This window comes from Gigantopelta aegis, unplaced genomic scaffold (genome assembly GCF_016097555.1).
Source record: "Gigantopelta aegis isolate Gae_Host unplaced genomic scaffold, Gae_host_genome ctg5923_pilon_pilon, whole genome shotgun sequence".
NCBI lineage: Eukaryota > Metazoa > Mollusca > Gastropoda > Neomphalida > Peltospiridae > Gigantopelta > Gigantopelta aegis.
The window spans coordinates 1-7,891 of NW_024534717.1; positions in this window are offsets into that span (position 1 = coordinate 1).

Genomic DNA, 7,891 nt, shown 5'->3' on the forward strand with positions numbered 1-7,891 from the left:
AAAAAAAAAAAAAAAAAAAAAAAAAAAAAAAAAAAAAAAAAAAAAAAAAAAAAAAAAAAAAAAAAACCCCCCCCCCCCCCCCCCCCCCCCCCCCCCCCCCCCCCCCCCCCCCCCCCCCCCCCCCCCCCGAAAAGAAAACCCAAAACCGAAAAAACCGAAAACCGAAAAACCCAAACCCAAAACCGAAACCCAAAACCCAAAAACCAAACCCAAACCCAAACCCGAAAACCCGAAACAAAAACCCAAAAAAAAAAAAACGAACCCGAAACCCAAAAAAAACCCGAACCCAAACCCCAAAAAACCCAAACCCAAACCCAAACCCGAAACCCACAAAACCCGAACCCCAACCCAAACCCAAACCCAAACCCAAAACCCAACCCGAAAACCCGAAACCCAAACCCAAAAGCCCAAACCCAAACCCAAAAACCAACCCAACCCAAAACCCAAACCCAAAACCCGAAAACCCAAACCCGAAACCCCAAAACCCAACCCCAACCCAACCCAAAACCCAACCCCCCTAAACCCTAAACCCCTAAACCCGAAACCCTAAACCCTAAACCCAACCCCAACCCCAAACCCAAAACCCGAAACCCCAAACCCGAAACCCGAACCCAAACCCCGAAACCCCGAAACCCCAAACCCAAACCCAACCCAAACCCAAACCCTAAACCCAAACCCCAACCCTAAAAAACCCGAACCCAAACCCAAACCCGAAACCCGCCCCCCAAACCCTAAACCCAACCCCGAAACCCGAAACCCAAACCCCCAACCCGAAACCCGAACCCTAACCCCAAACCCCAAACCCTAACCCCGAAACCCGAAACCCAAACCCCGAAACCCGAAACCCAAACCCTAACCCAAACCCGAAACCAAACCCGAAACCCTAAACCCAACCCCGAAACCCTAAACCCAAACCCAACCCCCAAAACCCAAACCCCTAAAACCCTAACCCCAAAACCCCAAAAAACCCCCTAACCCCAAACCCTAAACCCTAACCCCAAACCCTAAACCCCAAACCCGAAACCCGAACCCTAACCCTAACCCAAACCCAACCCCGAAACCCAAACCCAACCCGAACCCGAAACCCAACCCCAACCCGAAAAACCCAAACCCAAACCCTAACCCTAACCCCAAACCCTAACCCCGAAACCCAAAAAACCCTAAACCCCAACCCCAAACCCAACCCCCAAACCCACCTAAAACCCAAACCCCAACCCGAAAACCCCAAAACCCTAAACCCTAAACCCTAAACCCCTAAACCCCAAACCCAAACCCCTAAACCCAACCCAAACCCAACCCAAACCCAAACCCAAACCCCTAACCCTAAACCCGAAAACCCCCCCCCTAACCCAACCCAAACCCTAAAACCCTAAAACCCCTAAACCCGAAACCCTAAACCCTCCCAAACCCTAAACCCTAACCCGAACCCCCGAAAACCCTTGGGTTTGGGTTTAGGGTTTAGGTTTAGGGTTGGGGTTTAGGGTTTTGGTTTTAGGGTTTATGGCCTTTGGGGTCTTAGGGGTTTGGGGTTGGTTTAGGTTAGGGTTAGGGGTTTGGGTTTAGGTTTGGGGTTGGGTTTTGGGTTAAGGGAGGGGTTTGGGTTTGGGTTTCGGGTTTTGGGGTTTGGGTTTCGGGTTTAGGGTTTCGGGTTTTTCCTCTTGCTTCGGTTTCTCTTTTTTTCACCGTTGGCTTTCTGCTTTGGGTTTCGGGTTTCGGCTTTGGGCCTTGGGTTTGGTTTTTTTTTTCGGGTTGTCCCCATTCGAAGGGTTTGGTTCGTTTGGTTTTAGGGTTTTTCCCCCAAGATTTTTTCAATTTAAACCCCCTTTTTTCCCCGTTTTTTGGGCGCCCCCAAATCCACTTTTTTCCCTTCCCCCTTCCCCCAAAGTTTGGTCATATTTCTAAGTTTTTCGCCTCAAAAATTGTAAATTTACCCCTATTTTCCTACGGTCTTTCGCGCCCAAATTGGCCAAACCACTTAAACCCAAAAGGTTAAAAAAGGAAGGCAGTTTTGGCGAAGGTATTGGCCCCCAAAAAAGGGTGGAAAAGAACGCGGGAAACACGGAGGTGGCGCCAGAAAGACCGATGGGAAACCCCCGGAGGCAACCACAAAAGGGGGAAAAAATGGAAGGCAACGGAAGGTTGGGGGAGGCAAAAAGGGGGGTGGAAGGGAAAACCCGGGAAGGGCCACGGGATTTGGGCGGCCAGAAAAACCCGTAGGGGAACCGGGAGGCCGGGAAAAGGGGGAAAACAAGGGAAGGCAAAAGCGAAGGGGGGTGGGGGGCGCCAAAAAGGGGGGGGGAAGTAAAACCCAAGGGCCCGACGGGAGGGGGGCGCCAGAGAGACGCAACGGGAAACCCCGGAGGCACCCAAACCGGGGAAAGAGGAAGGCAAGGGCAAAGGGGGGGGCGCCAAAAAGGGTGGGGGGAAGGGAAACCCAGGGCCGACAGGGGGGGCGCAAGAAAACGCGGAATTAAACCCCGGAGGGCCGCCAAAAGGGGAAAAAAAGGGGAAGGGAAAAAGGGGAAGGGGGTTGGGGGGACCAAAAAGGGGGGAAAGGGGAAAACCCGGAGGGACTGAGGGGGGGGCCGCCAGGGAAATAGGAAGGGGACCCCGGGGGGGGGGGGGGGGGGGGGGGGGGGGGGAGGGGGGGGGGGGGGGGGGGGGGGGGGGGGGGGGGGAAGGGGGGGGAAGGGGGGGGGGGGGAAAAGGGGGGGGGGGGGGGGGGGGGGGGGGGGGGGGGGGGGGGGGGGGGGGGGGGGGGGGGGGGGGGGGGGGGGGGGGGGGGGGGGGGCCCCCGGGCACCCAAAAAGGGGCGAAAAAGGGACGGCCCCAAATGGCAAAGGGGGGGGGGCCAAAAAGGGGGGGGAAAGGGGGCCACCCGGGGGGGGGGCCAGGGGGGTGGGGCCAAAAAAACGCGGGAGGGAAACCCCCGGCAACCCAACCAAAAGGGGAAAAAGAGGAAGGCAAGGGCAAGGGGGGAGGGGCCGAAAAAGGGGGAAAAGGAACGCGGGAAGGCCCGACGGGAGGGGGCGGCCAGAAAACGGGAAGGGTAACCCCAGGCCCCAAAAAGGGGGGAGGAAAAAGGGAAACGCGGGGGCCGGGAGGGGGGGGGGGCGGCCAAAAAGGGCGGAAGGGAACCCGGAGGGCCTAACGGGAGGGGGCGGGCCAGAAAGAACCGGAGGGGACCCCGGGGCACCCAAAAGGGGGGGAAAAAGGGAAGGCAGAAGGGCAAGGGGGGGGGGCACCAAAGGGAAGGGGAACGGAGGGCCACCGGGAAGGGGCGCCAAAAAGACGCGGAAGGGAACCCCGAGGCCCCAAAGGGAGGGGGGGAAAAAGGGAAGGCAAAGGCGAAGGGGGGGGGGGACCAAATTGGGGGGGAACGCGGGAGGGCCCCTTAAAGGGCGCCAAAAAAAACCGAAACCCCGAGGCCCCCAAAAAGGGGAAAAAAGGAAGGCAGAAGGGCGGGGGTGGGGGCGGCCAAAAATGGGGGACCGGGAACGCCGTGAGGTGCCGACGGGGATGGGGCGCCAGAAAGATCGCTAGGGGAACCCCGAAGGCACCCAAAAAGTGGGAGAAAATTGGAGCAGAATGGCGAAGTTGTGGGGGGGCGGCCAAAAGGGGAGGGGGGAAAGAACCCGGGAGGCCGACGGTAAAGGGGCGCCAGAAATAAGCGGAGGGGAAACCCGGTAGGCGCCCAAAAAGGGGAGAAAAAGGGAAGTCGGAATGTCAAGGGGGGGGGGCGGGGCCAAAACCGGGGGGAAAGGGAACCCGGGAGGACGGACGTGACGAGGGCCAGAAAAGGCGTAGGGAACACCCTGAGTCCCGAAAAAGGGGAAAAAAGGGAAGGTCAAAAGGGAGAGTGTGTGGGCGCCAAAACAGGGGGGAAAGGGAAGCCAGAGGGCCGACGTGCGGGGCGCCAGAAAGACGCGGAAGGTGAAACCCCGGAGGCACCCGACAAGGGGGAGAAGGGAAGACAAGGCAGAATGGCCGGGGGGGGGGGGGCGCCAAAACAGGGGGGGGAAGGACCCCGGGAGGATCGACGGTATTGTAAGCGCGAAAAAGACGCGGATTGAACCCGGAGGACGCCAAAAAGGGGAGGAAAAAGGGAAGGCAGAAGGGCGAACGGGGGGGGGGGGGCGGCCAAAAAGTGGGGGGAAAGGGAACCCGGGAGGGCGTACGGGAGGTGAGCGCCAGAAGAAGGGCGGGATGGGGAACCCCGGAGCACCCAAGTGGAGACAAAGTGAAGAGGCAGAAGGGCGAAGGGGTGGGGGTGCCCAAAATCGGGGAGGGAACCCATAAGGGCTAAGGATTGCGCGCCCAGAAATAAGCATTTGAACAACCCCCGGGGCACCTAAAACGGAGGAAGGGGGGAAGGCAGAAGGCCGCGGAGGGCCGAAGGGACTGGGGGCCAGAAAGGAGCGGAAGGGAACCCCGGAGTGCCGACGAGGAAGGCGGGGAAAGAAAGGGAAGGACCCGGAGTCACCCAAAAAGGGGAGGGGAAAAGGTTAAGGCCCAAGGGGGAAGGGGGGGCGGACGCAAAGGGGGGGAAGGGACCCGGGAGGGGCCGACGGGAAGGGGCGGCCAAAAAGACGCGGAGGGGACACCGGAGGAGCACCCAAAAAGGGGGGAAAAAGGGAAGGGCATAATGCGGCTAAGGGGGGGGGGCGCCAAAAGGGGGGAAAGGGAAACCCGGAGGTGCGACGGGAGGTGGGCGCCAGGAAAGACGCGGAGGGGGACCCCGGAGGCACCCAAAAAGGGGAGAAAAGGGAAGGCAGAAGGGCGAAGGTGGGGGGGGCGCCAAACCAGGGGGGAAAGGGAACCCCGGGAGGGCCCGAAGGGACGGGGAGCCAGAAAGACGGCGGTGGGGAACCCCATGAACCCAAAACGGAGAGCACCCGAAAGAAGGGGGAAAGGGTGGGGAGGACAAAAAAGGGGCGAAGGGAGCCCGGGCCGGGGGGGGGGGCCAAAAGGACGTGACGGAAAAGGGAACCCAAAAAGGTGACAAAGGGGGAAGGCCTGACGAAGGGGGGGCAGGCCAAAAAGGAAGCGGAGGTTGTAACCCCGAAGCCTACAGGGGGGCGCCAAAACGGGGGAGGAACCTGTGGCCCCCCAAAAGGCAGAAGGGAACCGAACGGTCCACGGGGGGGCGCAAAAAAAGGGGGGAAGGGAAGGGACCTGTAGGGCGTACTGGTATGGGCGCCAGAAAAGGCCCGGTGGTGAACCCTGCGGAGTCACGCCAAACAGGGGAGGGAGGAAAAGGGAAGGCGAGAAGGGCGAAGGGGGGGGCGGACGCCAAAAGGGGGGGGAAGGGCAACCGGGAGGGCCGACGGGAGTGGTGGCGCCAAAGACGCCGGACGGCGAACCGCGAGGCAGCCAAAAATGGGGAGGAAAAAGGGAAGGGCGAAGGGCGAAGGGGGGGGGGGGCAAAAGGGGGGGGGGAGGGAACCCGGTAGAGGGCCGACGGGAGGGGGGCGCAGAAGAGGCGGAGGGGAAGCCCCGGAGGCACCCAAAAAGGGGAGAAAAAAGGGAGAAAAGGGGCGGGGGGCCGGGGCCCCGCCAAAAAAAGGGGGGAAAGGAACCCGGGTTGGCCGCACGGAGGGGGGCGCCAAGAAAGAAGCGGTATTGAAAACCCCGGGCACCACCGAAAAAGGGAGAAAAGGGAAGGCAGAAGGGCGAACGGGGGGTGGGCGCCAAAAGTGGGGGGGGAAGGTAACCCTGGTGAGGGGTCGGACGGGAGGGGCGCCAGGAAAGAGCGACGGGGAAGAACCCGGAGCAGCCCCAAAAACGGGAGAAAAAGGGAAGGCAGAAAAGGCGAAGTGGGGGGGGGGCCAAAAGGTGGGGGGGGGAAACCGGGAGGGCCGACGGGAGGGGGCGGCAAGAAAGACGCGGAGGGGGAACCCCCGGAGCAGCAAAAGGGGAGGGGAAAAAGGGAAAGCAGAAAGGGCGGAAGGGGGGGGCGCCAAAAAGGGGGGGGAAGTAAACGGAGGGCGACGGATGTGGGCGCCAAAAAGACGGCGGAGGGGAACCCCCGGAGGCACCCAAAAGGGGGGGAGAAAAAGGAAGGTCAGAAGGGCGAAGGGGGGGGACGCCAAAAAGTGGGGGAAGGGAGCCCTAGAGAGGGCGACGGGAGGGGGGCGCGAAACAAGACGCGGAGGGAAACCCGGAGGCAACCAAAAGGGGAGAAAAGGGAAGAAGGGCAGAGGGGGGGGGGGGGGGGCGGCCAAAAGTGTTGAGAAAGGGAACCCGGGAAGGCCGACCGGGGGGGGGGGCGCCAGAAGGCGCGGAGGGGAAACCCCGGAGGCCACCAAAAAGGGAGAAAAAGGGAAGGGGGCAGACAGGGCGAAGGGGGGGGCAGCCAAACAGGGGGGGTAAGGGGGAACCCCGTGAGTCCGAACTGTATGGAGGCGCAAAACATCGGAGGGAACGGAACGCCGGAGGCACGCAAAAAGGGGGGGAGAAAAAGGGGAGGCAGAAGGGGCGAAGGGGGGGGGGGGGCGGGGGGCCAAAGGGGGGGGGGGGGAAGGGAACCCGTGAGTGCGACGGGGAGGGAGCGGCCCAGAAGACGCGAGGGGAACACCCGGAGGCACCCCAAAAGGGGAAAAAGGGAGGCCAAAAAGTCGAAAGGCACAAGGGCGGGGGGGGGAAGGCCAAAGGGGGGGTGGAGGGAACCCGTGAGTTGCCTACCGTGGAGGACGGGCGAGAGACGACGAGTGTAACCGGGAAGCACACAAAAAGGTGAGAAAAAAGAAGGGCATAAAGGCGAAAGGGGGGGGGCCGAAAAAAGGGGGGGAAAGGGCAGGCCCGGGAGATTCGCCGCGGTAGTGGGGCGCCAGAAATACGCGTAGGTGAACCCCGGAGGGCACCCAAAAAAGGGGAGAAAATGGAAAGTGATAATGGTAGAGCGTGGGGGAGCCAAAAAGATGGGTTAATGGACCGGGCAGTGCTTGACGGGATGTGGCGCCAGAAAGGCGTCGGGGAACCCCAAGGAGGACCACAAATGGGGGGGAAAAGGGGAAGCAGAACGGTTGACGGGGGGGGGGGGCGGGCCAAAAAGGGGGGGGAAGGGAAAACCCCGGGAGGGAGACCGACGTGGCGGGGGCGCAGAAAAAGACGCGATGTAACCCCGGAGGCACTCCAAAAGGGGATACAAAAGGGAAGGGGGAAGGGCGAAGTGTGGGGGGGGGGCGGGGCCAAAACGGGGTGGAAAGGGAACACCGGGAGGGCCGGGCCGACGGTAGGGGGCGACAGAAGAGTGCTGAGGGGACCCCCCGGAGGCACCCAAAAAGGGGAGAAAGAGGAAGGCATAATGGCGAAGGTGCGTGGGGGGGGGCGCCAAAAATTGGTGGGAAGGGAAACCCTGGAGGGCTTCCGACGTGATGGTGCGGCCAGAAAGACGCGGATTGGAAAACCCGGAGCCCCACCCAAAAAGGGGAGAAAAAAGGGAACGCAGCGGGGGCGAAGGGGGGGGGGCGAAAAAGGGGGGTGGAAGTGAAGGCGGTATGGGCCGAGGAGGGGGGGGGGCGCCAGAAATACCGGAGGGTAAACCCCGGAGGCCACCAAAACAGGTGGAGAAAAAGGGAAGGGGAGACGGGTCGAAGGGGGGTGGGCGGCCAAAAAGGGGGGGACAGGGAGGCGGCAGGGCATACGGAAGGCGCGCCAAACTAGGCGAACGAGGGAACACCCCGGAGGCACCCAAAAGGGGGAGAAAAAAGGGAAGGCATATGGGCGAAGGGGGGGAGGCCAAAAAAAGGGTGGAAGGGAAGCCGGGAGGGCAGACGTAGGGGGGGGGCGGCCAGAAAGACGCGAGGGGGACCCAAAAAACTGAGGCACCCAAAGTGGAGGAAAATGGAAGGCAGAAGTCGAGGGGGGGGGGGGGGCGCCAAAAGGGGGG